Source organism: Eleutherodactylus coqui, chromosome 7 (assembly GCF_035609145.1).
Source record: "Eleutherodactylus coqui strain aEleCoq1 chromosome 7, aEleCoq1.hap1, whole genome shotgun sequence".
NCBI lineage: Eukaryota > Metazoa > Chordata > Amphibia > Anura > Eleutherodactylidae > Eleutherodactylus > Eleutherodactylus coqui.
In genome coordinates, this window is record NC_089843.1 from 64,645,511 (window position 1) to 64,663,990 (window position 18,480).

The 18,480-nt window shown below is 43.1% G+C and overlaps 1 protein-coding gene across 7 annotated transcripts in view; it reads left to right on the forward strand.

The window, feature by feature from the left end:
- APBB2 (amyloid beta precursor protein binding family B member 2) overlaps positions 1 to 18,480 on the forward strand; it is a 324,093-nt gene that overhangs the window by 42,376 nt on the left and 263,237 nt on the right. Inside the window, exon 1 of one of the 7 annotated variants that reach the window (XM_066573150.1) lies at positions 18,185 to 18,239. The exons of the other annotated variants lie outside the window; for them this stretch is intronic. The gene's annotated coding sequence lies outside the window, so the exon portion shown is untranslated. Of the gene's footprint in view, positions 1 to 18,184; positions 18,240 to 18,480 lie in introns of those variants that run through there. 7 annotated transcript variants of the gene reach the window in all.

An 18,480-nucleotide genomic window follows, 5' to 3' on the forward strand; every position in this document is an offset into this window, starting at 1 on the left:
CGAGCGGGAAGATACTCGGCTAAGGCACTACTCACTCGAGTAACGTGCCTTAGCGAGTATACTCGCTCATCTCTACTTTTCAGTAGTCAATAATGCTGCATGTTTTTGGCTTTAAAGGGGTGCTAACTTTTCAGACAACTTATGCTCTTTCAGCAGGTGGGGATTTAAAAACTCCCATCTCCTGAAAGCGCTGGTCTGATTGGCTGAGCGCTTAGCAATTCATTGACTGACAGCTGAGCGCTGCCTGTGATTGGTCACAGCTCTCAGCCAATCACAGGCAACCCTCAGCTATTCATTGAATGACAGCTGAGTGCTAGCTGTGATTCCTTACAGCACTCAGCCAATTGAATTCAATGAATGACTAAGCACTGCCTGTGATTAGCTAAGCGCTCAGCCAATCAGACCAGCACTTTCAGGAGGCAGGAATTTTTAAATCTTCGCCTGCTGAAAGAGCTTCAGGAACGGTGTCGGGAACCAAGCGACAAGACGCGGTGGAGCCCGACAGCAGCAGACAGGTGATGTATATATTTTTTTTATATTTCAAGCCCTTCCCCAAAAATCCTCTGCCACAGCTCTGAGAGCTATGGCAGGGGATTCCTTCATACTCAGGGGGAGTCCCCTTGTCATTGAACACTGTGACAGTGCTGTCACAGTGTTCAGTGATGAGGGGACTCCCCGCGGGGATATTTTATGTGCAGCATGGACCTTCCCGCTGCACGGATGTCCTATCTTTTGCAGATGCGAGTATTTTGCACCTGTAAAACACAGACATCTGAACACTACGTAGGGACTCAAAGGTTCTATTAGACGCGTTTTTTTGCACACATAGCTGCGCGCAAAAAGACGCCTGTCTGACTTCATATGTAGGGTTATAGGGAAATATTCAGTATAACTTGTAATATTTTCATTCCTCGGGAATGCTCAGGAGTCCAGTGGGCGGTCTTATCAGATATTCACAACTATCACTTTTATGCACATTTACACAAGGAAGACAGTCCAGTCCATTACTGGTTTGAATGTCCACTGGACTTGTAAGCCCAGAATTAATAGGAATTACAAGGAATAAATGAGTCATACTGGAACTTCAGCCATAAAACTACATTGCAGTCTGCTTAGCACATCGTGCGGTATGACATGCTGCCTACAGATTGGTGTGCATCTTCCTTGTTGACAGTTTCAGTCCAATGACCAAGAAATTTTTAGCTTTTTTTCTACTCCTGCCATTTAAACCAATTTATCGTTTTTTATGTTATTAAAGGGATTCCGTTCAGAGGTTCATGCTGTGCAAACCACGGGCAGCAAGGACCTGGGACAGGGAAGCCCGTTGCCCCCCGTGGCTGGTTTATTCTGAAACGCTGTGATATTTCCAAATAAATATCCTTCAAAGTGTTTTTTTTCTGAAAGGCCCCACGGGCAGCATGAACCTTATAACAGAATCCCTTTAAAGTAGTTTTTGTGTCTTTTTTCACAACAAATGGAATTTTATTCATTTTTTAGCATCTTTGCACTCATAATATTTAGTTTTTTCGGAAGGACATTAATGTTAACTGCCACATATTTGCGACACTTGCATGGCACATGCTAAGCCCACACTGGGCAATGGGAGCATGCTGTAATATACAGCTGGGCTCCTACTGCATTGATCCATCTAGCTCCCATCTTGGCTGTTTAACCTGTTAGTTGCTGCACTCAGCATTCACTGCAGTGTCTAAGGAGTTTGACAGAAGGAGAGGATGCCTTCAGTCAATCAATCAGCCTACCCAGTGCACAATCACATGATGCTATTGGGTTGCTATGGCAGCCAATGGCTTTTGGGTCTGCAATGTTCAGAACGAAAGCCTATTATGCTATGCTCCAGCCCAAAAAAAGCAGAATAAGAAGTGTTCAAAAAAATCATATGTACGGGTGCTTAAAAAAATATTACAAAGTGATTATCTGGCAAAAAACAAGCCCTCATGCATCTCCATCAATGGGAACACAATAAAGTTATAGCTCTCAGAAATGGCGATAGAAGACATATAATTTCATTGCGCAAAAGTTGCAAAACATAGGAAAACTGTAAGACACCCAAAAAAGTCTATGGGGTCATACAATTCATAAAATGAGCCTTGTTGCATTGTCTCCACAATACAGTGTCATGCAGTTCTGTGGTGTGGAGTCATAGTGTTTTTATATGTTGTCCTATAGCCCCCATGCGCACGGCTTTGCACTCTATATGTCCCCAAATATCTATAAAGACTTCAAGTTTGTCCTGTGTCTGGACAGAAGTGGACTGGCTGTGCTGGGTATTATTTTGCTTGCTGATTCTCTTTTGTTTGCCTTCAGAGGAATAGTGCCAGAGGTGGCCAGCAGCTTCGCACCACACTGTTCTTCATAGATATAATAATATTAGGACAAGCAGACTATTTACACATAGAACTTTTGTTAGCAGGGGGACAATTTTTACAGAAAAAATTGGCTGCCAACTTTGCTAAATAAAACCTCCCTATTCTTCATAATGCAAGTAGACAATCCATCTGATCTGAGTTTATTCTAACTATGATAATGGCCAGTGGGGACTAGTTTATAAAGTTTAGTCCATGAAGATTATTGTTTAGAGTGAAATACAACCCATAGTTCTAAACGTTTGTTGTATTTGCACATATTAAAAAAAAAAAAATTCTATCCTCAGATATTCCAGGACTAAAGTTAGAATAGCGCCACCTGCTGTTTTTATTCTGTGTCCACCTCAGTGAATGATTTACGCTGGTCACAAATACTCAGTCTTACTTCTCTTTCTGTTCCACTGGGTATTTGAGGGATCCCTGGTTTAGTGAGTGGCTGCTTCTGAAATTACTGCCTTCTCTGATATCACAAGAAATGCCGAGCAAGTGATAGTGATACCTGAGACTTACTTAGACTTAGGTCCTCCCATGCCTTTCGGCACATAGGGCCACAAGAGAATTCCAGCGTTGATGGTCAAAGGCAACAGTCTCAACAGTATCCCATAAAAGGTCCACAATGCGTAAGTCTTCTATTAATGTATATCACCAAGTGGTCTTTTGTCTTCCACACCAATGCTTCCAATTTTTTGGATTCCATGAGATATTGATTCTTGCTAGTCTTATCTCAGTCGTCTTCTTCCTACTACTGCTCCTTTTACACCATGCGTCTTCTTCCTCCTCTTTCTCCCCTCACCCTATTCTAGAGAAAGAAGAAGGAAGGAGAAGCATGGTGGCTCAGTTGTTAGAACTATTGCCTTGCAGTCCTGGAGTTCTAGGTTCAAATCTAACCAAGAACAACATCTGCATGGAGTTTGTATGTTCTTCCTATATGTTTCTTCCTCATAATAATCACCTTTATTTATATAGTGCATACATTGATTAGACAGGAGGAGGAAGAGAGATTTTTGTGGGTTTGACCAAGGCGAACCACCCAAAGTTTTAGCTAAGTTCAACCTCAAACAGGGTCCGAATGTTTAGGTTGGCTCAACATTAGTTATCAATATTTTAGTCCTGGGAAACTCCTTTAACAAATTAGGATAACTCCCTAAGTAAACGACAAATAAGATATAGCAACATTACCATAACTTTTGCCAAACGCACTGCACAAACAGAGCTCCACTATATTGACGACTTCAGCTTTCCTACATCTGTACATACGTATGTCAACATCTGGCCATGAAATGTGTTAGTAATCTGATTTTCTGGAACCAGTTGATTATGAGTCTAAATTGGGTTGCCTTCTGTCTCTGTGTTATATTGCACTTGGCATTGTTTGTATGATGGACTGAACAGCTGATGGGTTTTATCTTCAGGCTGGAGCCAGTAATTGTAGCAAAATATGCATCCATTTAAAGGGTCTACTGATTGGAGAACCACTTTTTAGATTCTAGAACCCCCAATGATTTAGGACAATTTTACTACTCCCCTACTCTCATAGATCAGCATTCCTAGTAGAGCAAATGAGTGAGGGTGATCATTGAGTGGAACAGGTTGCCACGGGAGGTGGTGAGTTCTTCAATGTTCAAACAGAGGCTGCACAGACATCAGTCTGGTATGACTTAGTGAATCCTGCAGGGGGTTGAACCCGATGACCCTGGAGGTCCTTCCAACTCTACCAATCTATGAAATGAAAAGAGGTTGTATATAGCAGAGCGTCCCTTTAATAAGTAATAATACACTAGTTGCTTTGTATATCTTGCAAGAATGCAAAATCTATACAAGTAAATAGCTTCGGGCTCCAGCGCTTGTACGCTAACAAATCATATATTGTGTGTAGAATCAGGTAAACAGAGAATATGGGGCATGCTACAGGTTTGCATTTATTACCTTGTCACAAAGAAATATAGCAAACAAAAGTATTAAAAGTCTGTAACAGCAGAGTAATCAGCGGCAGTAAATCTGTGCGGCGCAGAGAGCGAGCCATGATTGTATTAGGAGAAGATTGCTTTTATACATTTTATGGTCATCATCACTTTGGGTGTTTCGACTTTATTTTTTATTATGGCGGAGTTTAAATGTGAATGTGTCCAATGTCCCTTTATGCAGTCAGAAGCTCAAGGGTGTAATAGAAAGACTTTAGGCTAGCAATGCATGCAATCATATTGGCAGATCCGCTGATAATATTATCTCTCCTGTAGCCGGCGCCTCTGCAGTTATGTTTTCAATATAATATTTTATTCCTGGAAATAGAATTTCGGTTATCTTGCGTGCGGCTTATATATTGTTCACAGCTCTCTTTATCACTTCTGTAGGAAGAAAACCCGTGTTCTGCTCTGTTACTATTGTTTCTCATATTCTTGTCATGTAATGTACAGTAGGTTATTACCGGCTCCTAAATGAGATGAAAATATAAATGACTGTATCAGACCCTTGGATCCATGCAGACATAACCATAAGAGGGCCCCAGAGCAAGAACAGCTTTTTTTTTTACGGCCATGGGGCACTTGATGCTAATCATGTTCATGCGGTCCATTACTTATAATCGAGTAGACAGTAAGCAGCCTTTGTTTACTGTTTAGGTGGCAATAAGCACCCTTTGCCTAAAGGACCCTCGTGGCGCTGTGCAGGCTGTAATCTAGTAGGTTGCCTGCTATGGACTTCAGCAGTCCCTACTTGGATCTGCACCACTAATAGAGCCTACACTAATGACATTCAGGACATATTAGGGTGGTTTCTAGAGTTGAGCGAACATACTCTGGCGAGCTTGATGCTCGTTAGAGTATTAGCGTACTCGATGGTGCTCGTTACTCGAACGAGCATCAAATTGCGTTCGACCCCGCCCCAGCTTTTGGCTCCTCCCCACTGTGACGTGTCTGTTTTGGCCCCTCCCTGCCGCGACGCAGCGCGCGTCATTTGAAAATTTTTGGTCTGGCGGGGAGGGAGAGAGAGAGAGAGAGGGAGGGAGGGGGGAGAGAGAGAGAGAGAAACACGAACCAAGAAAGAAAACAAAAGCTCGGGACCCTGCGTTCCACATACAAAAATGCTCGAGTCTCCCATTGTAGTCAATGGGGTTCATTACTCGAGTAGAGTTCTCGAATTTTACGAAAAGCTCGACTCGAATAACGCGGACCCGAGCATTTGGCTGCTCGCTCATCTCTAGTGGTTTCCTTTTCCATCCGGGAACAGGAAAGAGGAATCCTCTGGCCAAATGGCTCCATCTAAAGATGGAACTGAACGGCACCAAACAGACCCCATTGACTATAATGGGATCTGTTCAGGTTCCGCTCAGCTGCCTGGTTTTTAGACAGAAGAAAAAGTACTGCATTCAATGCTTTTCCTTCTGGTATTTTGTGCCGGATTTGCAGTGGAACCTCCGACCAGAGATCCCAAAGCAGATGTGAAACCGGCCTTAGTAAGTGATTTGAGGAGAGGCACAAAAAGAAGTAGCAATGTCCTAATAGTTAGATCATCAGCTTAGACCAACTAAAGAAAATGAGTAACTTGCTGTGCATTCAGTAGGTCTTAAACTGTGTGACAACATTTGAGCAAATTTTTCAAATTTCTACAAGGCTTCACACATTGCAGATTTGCTGCAGAATATAGTCTGTGGATTTCATGCAAAAATTCTGCAGCATTGTGCAGGTAAAGGGGTTTTGACAAACCCCATCCATTGCCAATGGAAAAAATCTGCAGCGGATAATAGTCATGCTGCAGATTTTCAAATCTGCAGCATGTTGTATTTGTGGCAGGAATGCCACAGATTTGCATGCCGAAATAAATTCATTGCAATGCAGTGAATGAATTCCATGGTGAAACTCGCAAAGAATCTGGTTTTCTTTGAGATGATTCACCTGGGTGTTTACACTGAGTTTTTTGAGGCAAAGAGGCTCGGTTACTAAGGAGGTGAGCACAGACTGCAACATGGTCAACCACCCTGTTCCGATGCCTGAACCCTGGTTTTCCCTTCCTGACCCCCCGGGGTACCACACCTGCATCCCTCTCCCTCTCCTGCCTTTCAGTAATTTACAACAGCACTTGATACAGCAAGCTGTGCAGTCGAGCCAGGCAGGAGAGGGAGGGAGGTTGAAGACTATGCAGCATAACCAACTTTTGTGCCCTCCAAAAATGGATACCAAGTCAAAGGAGACAAAAGTTTGAATCTTTAGTCTCTATTTGACTCATTAGTATCCATAGCTTTATAATGATTTCCATTTGAATACTATTTTCGAATATTCAGATGGAACCTTGTGACAAAAACCATTGACAGGATTCCAAATGCAGTGTGGACCCAGACCAAGGTGTATGTATGTGTGTATATACTGTGGCAACCTGGGGGTTACTTGCTTTCTAGGATCACCATCTTCTCCATTCAGGATGGTTGGCACCACGCGCATAAAGCCTCGGGACCACCGAATCACTAAAAATCCGGGTTTCCACCAGTTTTATTTCACACAGCAAACACTTACTGGAACATACAACAATTTCATGGTTTTCATCCCACAGGGTCCCTGTCACTATTCCCCACCCGGAGTGTCTAGAAGGCATCCTCCTCTGTCAGACATTGTGACAAGCCCAGTCTGGTCCGCGCCGGACATCAGGTTCCAAGTTCTGCAACCTCTCTCTCTAGCTTTCAGCCAACTTTCCCTTGAGTATGGCAGGAACTGATACTTTTATCTTACTTCCATTTATATAATATAGCACAGCACTACTTTTTATGTGTGACTATAGCAGTACTTTTATGTGTTAAGTTAACGGTATTATGTGAAGACAAGGGTCATTTTGTATACATTAAATTTTGACATGTGTACAGTCTGAACATAAATAACATTTTTGTATAGATTGGAGGTGGGCTTTGTAAATGATTTCCTCTGGTGGACCCTATGTAGCCCAGTCCGACACTGGAGGAACTTACATGTTAGATGCTAAAAAGAGCTTTTTCCAAATAATACATAAAGTTACTGTGTGTTCAGGATTGCCCCCATTCTCATTAAGAAAGATGACGCTAGGAGTCGCTGTACCTTAGCAAACAGCCCATTAAGCAAAAGTGGCTTATTCTATATGACAGATATGTGGTAATTTGTGAGAACAGGTAACATTGCATGGGTTATTAGAGTTCAGATCAAAGAACAGGAAAATTGCTCCTATACCATGTACGTAAGCAGAGGAAAAAATAGTCGTCTCCTTCCCTCCAGAGAACCAGGCGAGGGTACAGGTACGCAGCAGGGATTGTGTGCATACACCACGGACAGGTATTAATAGTGTAAGAGAAGAGGAAGGAGCCTCAGTGGCCATTCAGATCATGAGGATTGGTAAGAGAACAGATGTGGAAAAACAAATGACTGTAATGTAAGGCAGAGCTGACCAAAATACTCATTCACAAGACTTCATCAACTTTGCGAGATATGACAGTGTTATAATATGTCATTTACTGCTACCGGAAAAACTGTTGGGTGTCATAAGGGTTATGGACCGAAGACCATACGGCCGCCAGCGACTAACGTCTTCATTATTTCCATGGTAGCATAATTGGCATTAGGCAGCATTATATGGTATATGCAGAATAAATACACAAAGCACTACTTCTTGTAGGCAATGCCAGAGGAGATGAGTATTTAGACAGCACGTATCGCCATACACTGCATTTCCCTATAGGTCACATAATGCCTCTCCCTAATAGATGCGCTGAGGAGACGCTCCTGCCGCGGGAGAAGGGAGGTTTGTCATTCTGCTGCATTGTTTGGTTATGTATGATGTGCTCCGGCCAGGTTTCAGAGCTGGTGGCTGGAAGTGATGCTCATTTCTCTGTGCCTACAAGCCAAATTCTCCGCATAGCTCTCATTCTCTGTGCAGTTGGGTGTGGAGCCTGTTGCTAGGTAACAAGGTATGCGGTAAAATGACCCATTGGCTGGCAAAAATGACTCTATATAATAGAGAATCGAAAGCTGATTTTAACTCATGTTGGGTTGTAGAGCAGTGGTCGTAAGAAGCACATAGCACATCGTAAGTCTCTCATTCCCTTGACTGTCATTGAATTTGGCCCTTCAGTCTATAATATGGACAAATTATCTGTATTCCCTCTATAAGAATTGTTTTCACTGTCAATTAGGATGCAGTAACCACGCACGGAAGAAATACGACGGAGGAGACAAGTCATGGCATTCTAACCTGCTGTTTATCACTTATTTATGCTGCATCGGTCCTTTGAAGTGATCACAGCTGTATATTTTTTTTTTGACCAATTAAACATCATTAGTGGCATTTTTTAATTATTGTCATTTTGTACCCATTTCTGATCCGGTGCTTATTTTTGGTGTGTAGAGAAATACTGGATGCTGTTGAAGTGGGCTGCAGGTGCAGAATATGAGGCCAGTAATGAGAGGCTTTATACCAGACCATGTTGAACAGACAATGTTTTATTGGATGTATGCCAAAGATTAATATGGTAATAACATACAACATTATTAGGGTGGTTTCACATCTGCCTTGGAACCTCCAGCTGGAGATTCCATCATAGATGTGGCTGACAATAGCAGAAGAAAAAGTGGCGCATGCAGCCCTTTTTATTTCGTCCAAAAGCTGGCCAGCTGGGCGGACCCCATTATAGTTAGTGGGGTCAGCCCTGCACTGTTTGGTATCGTCCAGAGACAGAACCGTTTGGCCATGGGGATTACCCAGCTGGGCGGACCCCATTATAGTCACTGGGGTCAGCCCTGCACTGTTTGGTTCCGTCCAGAGATAGAACCGTTTGGCCATGGGGATTCCCCAGCTGGGCAGACCCCGTTATAGTCAATGGGGTCAGCCCTGCACTGTTCAGTTCCGTCAAGAGACAAAACCGTTTGGCCATGGGGATTCCCCAGCTGGGCGGACCCCATTATAATCAATGGGGTCGGCCCTGCACTATTCGGTTCTGTTCAGAGACAGAACCGTTTGGCCACGGGGATTCCCCTTTCCTGCTCCTCCAAGCGCAGATGGATACACTGCAAACAGTTTACTAACAATCTCTATAGAGGTGTTACGTACTTTTCACTGTAATCCTGCCTGTGATGATAATGAGATGACTGCTGAATAGTGATCAATACAGAATAAGAATTATCAGACTATTATTAGACTTATTGGCCAGAGTAAAAACAGCAAGATTTCTGTATTTTTTTTTTTTAAACATAGTTGCATGGAAAATTAAAAGATATCTCCAAAAATTCTTAAATATGTTTCACCAGCAAGTCTAAACAGTAGGCCATTTTCTAATGACACATTAGAGCCTATTTAACAATCCCTGGACACCAGACTTCTGCAAAACTGTGACTTTTGGGGTCTGAACAACGCACTCTGACACTTTTTTTAATAGCACGACTTTAGTGGATACGGCCATGCATGGCCCATCTTATGGCATAGATTATGCCAAGATCCTACTTCAGCTCATAACTCGAATAGGTTTTTCACCTGGAGCACAGAGGTGCCGTCAGATGAAAGAGATGTATTACAAGGCTTGTGTCTCTATATATATTTGTCACTCAGTGCCATGCCCGCTGCAGCAGTTCCGTCAGTTGGTGCACATTTTGTGCCCTTTCCAGCACATCCCAAACATTATTCAATGGGGTTACAGTCCGGTGAGTCTGGAGACCAAGGCATAACGGAGAATTCATTGACGTGTTCTCCAACCACTTCCTAGTGATCCAAGCTTGATGATATGGAGCGTTGTATTGCTGAAAGATGGCTCTGTGGTCGGAGAAGACTTCCTGAAAATATGGATGCAGATGGTCAGCTAACAAGTCCCTGTAGCATTCACAATTCAACAGTTGTAATAGTCCTAGGCCATGCATTAAAACTTTCCCCAGACTATGACAAGGCCTCCACAGGCCTGTTGAATCCTGGTGGTGCACCCATGAGATACAGCTTCATGCTGTTTACACCATATGTGGGCCCAGCCATCTGTATAGTTCAGCAGGAAATAGGGATTGTCACTCCAGACAACCTTCTGCCATGTATCCATGATTAACATCTCTTCTTGGCCCATGCAAAACATTGTTGGCGATGATGCAGGGTCATCAGGACACCTTTAGCAGTCTTTGGTTATTGAACCCTAGTCAACGCAAGGTATGCCGCATGGTTATTATGGAAATTTGTATAGCCTCCCTGCTGTTGTACTGCTGGGTCAATTGGTCTCCTGTAGCACATCGTTGCTGAGATACCAGATGTGCCACTCGTCTGGAAAAAAACGGATAAATTGGGGAAAAAAACTTTTTCTTTCCCTGTTTTTTTTCCAAGGCCGTTTTTTATGTTATATAGTTAGAATACCATATTATTATCACACTTTTTTTTTCAAATTTTTTCCAGGCCTTCCCATCTCTACACCCAACGCTCACTTCTAGGATTAACTACACGTGGTCTGCTACTGTGTGGTCTTCTGTTGTGTGTCTGTCCATGGTTCAACCAGTCTTGGTACACTCTTAAAACTTTGTACACCACCTGGTGCAACTGTTTCAGAAATACTGGCAGCACACTTACGGGCATCAACAATTTGCCCACGTTCAAAGTCACTCAAATCACCACGTTTTCCCATGACTGCCAAATGCTTCCTTCAGCTGCACAGAGGAGAGGTCAGGACATTACCTAAGAGCAGACCGTGCCCCGAACATCACGTGGTACCCTATTACTGATCACAAGATGTCACGCGCCAGCTGTTACGAATGCAGTGATCCTTCAGTGTAGAATCAGAGGCAGAACTTGAAGCTAAAGAGCCCCAGTTCAAATTCTGCAATAGCCCTCCCCCAACCATCACATACATAACCCATCCATCAGTAAAATGGTTAAATTTGGATGAAAGCGGATACCACTTGGGTCAATTATTGCCATCCACTGAAGCCTGCAGTGTAAAGCTGCTCTAAATCTCCTCATTTATTATTACCAGCCCGTGCTTACATTTTCTGCTTATGGCATAAGTATGTTCTCTTCCTTTTTTGCATGCTGCCTTTCAATTTTTCAAAAGAACTGTGTTTGTGGCAAAACAAGACTCATTTACTATGTAACGAGAAAAATCAGCATGCTTCCAAGTTCTTCTACGAATAAGACCCTTCATTTATTAAGTTAATAGGCTGTAAAGGCCTTAAAGCTTAGCCCTCCTAAATAAATATCAACTTAAACCCTTGTGAATGGGATTCTCTCTGCACTAATGAGATATAGGACAAACTAGCTATAGGGCACTTAAAGAGTTTGCACTTTAAGAAGCTTAAGTATCCAAGAGGATTAGTACAATCGCTTTGGTATGGAACATCAAAAGTCATAGTCGTAGAAACCGTTCAAATAACCCTAAACATCAATGTTGTAGGGTTATAGTGAAAGACTTGCATCATTTCAGGAGGCTGTCAAAATAAGATGGTAGCTCTGTGGCAAATATTGTGTGTTTTTTCCTAGTGTCAAGAGGGTATGGTTGTTGCTGTCTGTTTCATTGTTTGTCATTTTGTTATCTCGGTTGTCAGTAATTCATGATTTGTATACTGCAGTGGCTATAAGAGGGACAGGAACAAGAAGCAGCTGTCTAAGTGCGGCCTGTGCAGCTACACTGCGGAGTGAGGAACCAAGGATACTCCTTGGTGTGTGAGAAAATTGTGTTGTGCAAAAACACCTCTACGGGCATGAGTTCTTCAACAGGACAGACGTATTCAAAGTCCAAACTTCATAGGGGCTTCTGCCTCCTCGTTTCCCTCCCCTGACGATGAGCTGCAGATGATTAGTCCTGGTACTTGGGTAATAGAAAGTTTTTGTGAACCGGTTAACTGGACTTATAATGCCTGATAAATGACTTTTTGATAGAACACCCAACAGCCGGGTAAAGACTTTGGGAATGTCTAACCTGCCCCAAAACAGGAGCTGATAATTGTTGATTTGTTCCAGTTCATTTTATTAAAGTTCATATGCATTCATGTCAGAGTCCGGAGTTTATCAGAGTTACCCGCAGTGCTCCGGATTACTACAATTGTCCAAGTCTAGCACCAAACGTGGCTCTCCACTGAACCAGTGATGCCAGAGCCAGGACATAAGGGCCATGCTGGCTCCTGCACCTGCGTATGTGGTTAGAGAAACGACGGTGGCCTTGCAGGAACTGAGTCTAGCCCCCCCCTGATTATTCCCCCCATTTCCAAATCTGGTGCCCAAAACTGTCCACAATATTCCATGTGTGGTCTGACCAGTGACTTGTAAAGAGGAAGAACAATATTCTCGTCATGTGCCTCTAGACATCTTTTTATGCATGCCATGGTCCTATTTGCCTTGGCAGCAGCTGCCTGACACTGGTTGCTCCAGTTAAGTTTACAGTTAACTAAAATCCCCAAGTCCTTTTCCATGTCAGTGTTCCTCAGTGGTTTCCCATTTAGTGTGTAATGGTGACATGTATTTCCCCTGCCCATATGCCTAACCTTACATTTATCAGTGTTAAATCCCATTTGCCACTTTTCTCCCCAAGCGCCCAACTTATCCAGATCCATTTGAAACCGTCCTCCTTGTGTTAATTACCTTACATAGTTTTGTGTCATCTGTAAATATTGCTATTTTACTGCACAATCCTTCTACCAGGTCAGTAATAAATATATTTAAAAGAATAGGGCCCAGTACTGCCCCCTGTGGTACCCCACTAGTAACAGTGACCCAATCAGAGTATGTACCATTTATAACCACCCTCTGCTTTCTATCACTGACCAGTTACTGACCCGCTTACACACATTCTCACCCAGACCAACTTTTTATGTGCAACAGTATCAATCTCTGCATACATTTCTAGGAGGAATAACAGAGGAACGGCACAACATTAACTTATAAAAAAATGCCCAAGAATTGTTATTTGGAATTAGACGTGTCAGGAAGGCAGAAGTCTTTTTTATTCATTTTATGAAGCAGCCATATGCATTCAGGTCCAATACCATGTAAATACAATGTGGCAGCTGTGGAAGGTTGAAGTTGACTGCATTGATCCATTATATTTTGTGGCTTTGATAAGCCAACACAAAAAGTGGGTTAACCTGTAGTGTAGGATGCTTGACATACGGACCAGTGATATTACAATGAAGCCTCGTTTTGGCTCTCTTAAGCCCCATTTACACGCAAAGATGGTCGCTCAAAATTCTTTCAAAAGATAACTTGAATGACAGTTTTTAGCGATCATATTGCATAAACTACTAAGTAGTTCATTAGTAGCTTATTAGCTTCATTTGCATTCAAGTGAGCCTCCCTTTGCTGTAAGCAGATAACAGCTGGAGGTCTGTTATCTGCTTATAGCTTCATTGTTCTCCAGTGGGACAGCAGCTGAAACAATGTTATCAGCGCTGCCCGCAGAGAACACAGCGTGCGGTCCCTGCTATCAGAGACAACGGATTTTATGCAGGCTTGAAGTCAGCGATGAACGAAGAGTGCACGATGGGCGCACATTTACACTTAAAGATGATCACTCAAAAGCCGTCGTTTGGACGAATTTTGAGCGAAAATCATTGCATGTAAATCAGCCTTTACATAGGTGACGCCTTTGCTGTGACAGTCATTGCTTGTGTGAATTGGTGGAACTCACAACGGGCTATTGAAAGTTAGTTTCTTCACCTATTTAATCTGTATCATGTTGTGTCCTGAATCACCAGGGAAGCCTCAGCTGTCTGTAGTAGATTAGTAGCATGGTAATATTATATTACTTATTTCCAGAGTGGCAGAGGTCATGGTTTAATTGTTAACCTTATATCCGCTACAGGTAGTGTGTGAAATGAGTCATTGTATAGAATGCCAAAAATGGGACACCTAAGTAAAAAAAAGATTATTATTTGACACATTTGCTAGGCATTCTATGCCACGCCAAAAGACGAACCGGCAAAGTATACAATACTGATTTCTGAGTGTTCTATTATTCCTCTACACCCAGACATGATTACTTCCTTTGCGCTATCAACCCTCCCTCATCTTATATCAATGTCCCACACTCCACCCCCCATCATCTTCTTCCAGTATCCCACACTCCAACCCCCATCACCTTCTAACAGTGTCCCACACTCCAACCCCCATCATTGTCTTCCAGTGTCCCACACTCCAACCCCCATCTTCTTCTTCCAGTGTCCCACACTCTAACCCCATTACCTTCTTCCAATGTCCCACACTCCAACGCCCATCATTTTCTTCCAGTGTCCCACACTCCAACCCCATCATCTTCTTCCAATGGCCCACAATCCAACCCCCATCATCTTCTTCCAGTGTCCCACACTCCAACCCCCATCTTCTTCCAGTGTCCCACACTCCAACCCCCATCATCATCCTCCAGTGTCCCACACTCTAACCCCCATCACCTTCTTCCAGTACCTCACACTCCAACCCCAATCATCTTCTTCTTCCAGTGTCCCACACTCTAACCCTATCACATTCTTCCAATGTCCCACACTCCAACCCCCGTCATCTTCTTCCAGTATCCCACACTCCAACCTTCATCATCTTCTTCCAGTGTCCCACACTCCAACCTTCATCATATTCTTCCAGTGTCCCACACTCCAACCCCCATCATCTTCTTCCAGTGTCCCACACTCCAACCCCCATCATCTTCTTCCAGTGTCCCACACTCCAACCCCCATCATCTTTTTCCTGTGTCCCATACTCCAACCCCCATCATCTTCCTCCAGTGTCCCACACTCCAACTTTCATCCTCCTCCAAGGGGCTCTACTACAGTCCCGCAGTCAGTGACTGACAGCTTCCACTCCAATTTCTCTGCTGTCTCACTCCTCCATCACACTCCAGAGACCTCAGCGTCTGCAGGCTGCATGCAAGGCTGGACAGGTCTGGCTCTCCATCTGTTAACCGTGATGCTATCGCCACATGGTGTTGAGATGCAGGTCTTCTTCAGCTTCCCACATTCGGTGCCCTATGTGCTGCTGCCCATCTGCCAATACAGGGACCTGCATCTCAAGGGTTTGCAGCTTCTACTTTTGATCCTCATTATGACAGGAATCAGGTCCCATCCAGCTCCCTACTTCCCCAGCCGCCACCAATTAGAAAGTCGGACTTAACTTAGAAAAACAGAGACAGAGGAAGGCTCACTAACCCCTGAGGGCTTGGAGATGCAGGCAATGCAGGCTACTAGGACAATACTGGGGCTTTCTATTGTGTTTCTTGTCTGTAACAAAGTCCTGTACTTGTATTTCCATGAGACAACAGTCCTGGACCATCTTTTCTTTAAAGGATACACTGTGCTGTTCCTCTGTTATTCCTCCTAGAAATGTATGAATGAATAAATTGATAACTGTGTTACCATTTTGGGGGTGTCCCAACACAGTGTGCCATTGTCCGATCAGTACCAGACTGTATAGGGAATGGTAACACCCAGCTGTCAATTTATTGATACATTTTTAGGAGGAAGAACAGAGGAATAGCACAACACAGAGGTCTGTAAAACATGATCCAGAATAATTTCATGGGTTGTACAAGTATTTACTAAAACAGAACTGGTCCTCTTCAGCGCTGAGCGAATCAGAACAGTAGAGCCCTAGTTTGTGCTGAACTTAGCTATAAGTTCAGTTCGTCTGGAACCCGACCCGAGTTTCTAGGAAAGTTGTTCACGAAACAAGGTGTTGTTGAATCAGTGCAGTTAAGTGCATTCCTGAAAACTGGTGGATAACACAGTCTTAAGAGCCATAAACGAGCTGTATAATACTCTCAGAGTGGTATGCAAGGCTTTTATGGCTCCCAGACAGTGTTGTACACCAGGTTTAGTGGACTTTGGACAATCCTTTTTTTTTGTTAGAAGGTTCCCAGATGAAAAACTATTTACAGGATGTTCCTATGTTGGGACCTCCAAGTAGCTTCTGGAATCTTTTAGGAAACAGTACTGTGAGTATTACACTTTCCTGCAGGCCCAGTATAGGAGAAATTAAATGGGTTTTCTGAAATCTGGAAAAAAGTGTCCCAGGGGAAGATCATGGTATAAAATAACCATTGCTCACCCTTTGATCTGCCCCTCTGCCCCAGTCCCAGCAGTTAGGAAGTGATGACATCACAGTCATTGTTCAGATGACTGCTGCAGCCAATTGCAGACCTCAGTGGTCACATTCTATTCATTCATACATTGGTACCTCTGAGGCCAGTGATTGTCTGTAGTAGTTACCTTAGCAAAGAATATAATATCATCGCTTCCTACAGACCTTATTACCCTGGCCATACCTCCAAAACCCAACTGAGGATCAAGCATCCGACATAGCAGTGTTTCCCAACCTCCATTCCTCACGACGCTCCAGCAGGTCGTAATTTAAGGATATCCTATAGAGATAACACCAATATATGAGGCACTCTCAATAACTTCATCACCTGTGTAATACTATGGAAACCCTGAAAACCTGACCTGTTTGGGGGTGGTGAGGACTGCAGTTTGGGTAACACTGTGATATAGTATAAAACCAAGACCTCATATCATATTCCCACAAGACACTTATATGTTTCATGCTCAATCATAACAATGACTAAGTTCCTCTGACTAAAGGCCATATCTGCTTGAAATGTATAAGCATCTCGTGCCTTATGTGAGCAATTAGATATTATGGGGACCTAAATAAAGTCTTCATTTCTTGTTTTTATCAGATGCTGGGTCTTCTGTTTTTTTTAACTGCACTTCCGTGCAACTTTACACCCAGGTGAACTGGGTTTCTTGTTTTCTATACCATTTCTCGTCAATTCACTTATTCCCCGTCTATGTGCTCAGAGGTCATGATACAAACAGCACTGTCCCTGCAACTATCCAAACATTAGGCATAGTGATGAGTGAACTTTTGAAAAGTTCGTCTGATTTGCCGAATTTGGGCAAAAAGTTTGGTTCAGTCAGAGTTAGTTTGAACCAAACCTGAGCTTCACCAATACCTCAAAAACTGAAGAATAATAGGCTTCCAACAAGAAGAACCGCCTGGAGTCCAGGTTGACACTAAAACTAAAGATCGTTCAGTACTAATTAGAGCCACATGACAGTGAAAGTAGTGGCAGCACAGATCTAGCTAATAGATGACCAAACATTTAGAGGTGCTACTACTACAAGAGTACCTCTGCAAATCTACCAGCTAGCGACTTCCTCATACCAATATGCCAACGCTGTGCCCTTCTACTCAGCACATATCTCCTCCGTCCTGCACCGCTCTCTGATCTCATCTACATGTGAACAGCTAATGCCGGGAATGGAACATTCTAATAATTGTACAATCTCTGCCATAAGAGCAATGGAAATAGGGATGAAAATAAGATGCTTTACACATCTGTGTGATATTATCAGTCCTTTAATAGAGCTGGAAAAAGAAAGATTCTGCTTTAATGGTAATTTGAGGGCATTGTTCTCATTTAAAACCCCCTCTAGGTATATTATCATGAGAGCTGCCTTTCTGTTTGCTATCAATGCCTCTATTATGCGATAGGCTCTATAAAACATGAGGCTTAGTCAATGTAAGATGTCTTCTTATTGTTCTGTACTTCAGACGAGCGACTGGCCATAAATTCCTTTCTTCCAAACAAATTGATTTAGTTACGGCATGCAAGAATTTCACTATTTTAAGCAGAATTTCCAACTTGCGTCATCATGCTTTTTATAAAAAGTCTGTGGATATGAACAGAAATACCTTTGTCCATAGTTATACGCAGGTCCGCCTTAGCTACGTACAACCGGTGTGGTCACACGGTGCTGGCCCTAGCTTGTAGAGCACCAGGCGGATGGAAGCTGGGGTCATTGCCCCATTAGGTCTGCCTCGCTAGATGATACTTTTCCTACATGGAGCAGCATCTTGTGGAGCCACATGAATCCTCCTCCTCCCATCTGATGTTGCAAGGTGCCGTTGTCAGTTCATCGTGTCCCTGCAACATAATTGCTTAGTTCTGCTATTTTACTTATGCTATTAGCTTAGTATTGGTGCTGTATTCATGTTATGAGCTTGGTTCTGGTACGGCATTTATATTATAAGCTTGGTTCTGGTGCTGTATTTATGTATTGTGCTTGGTTATGATGGTGTATTTATGTTATGTGCTTGGATCCGGTCTAGTATTTCATTATAAACTTGGTTCTGGTACAGT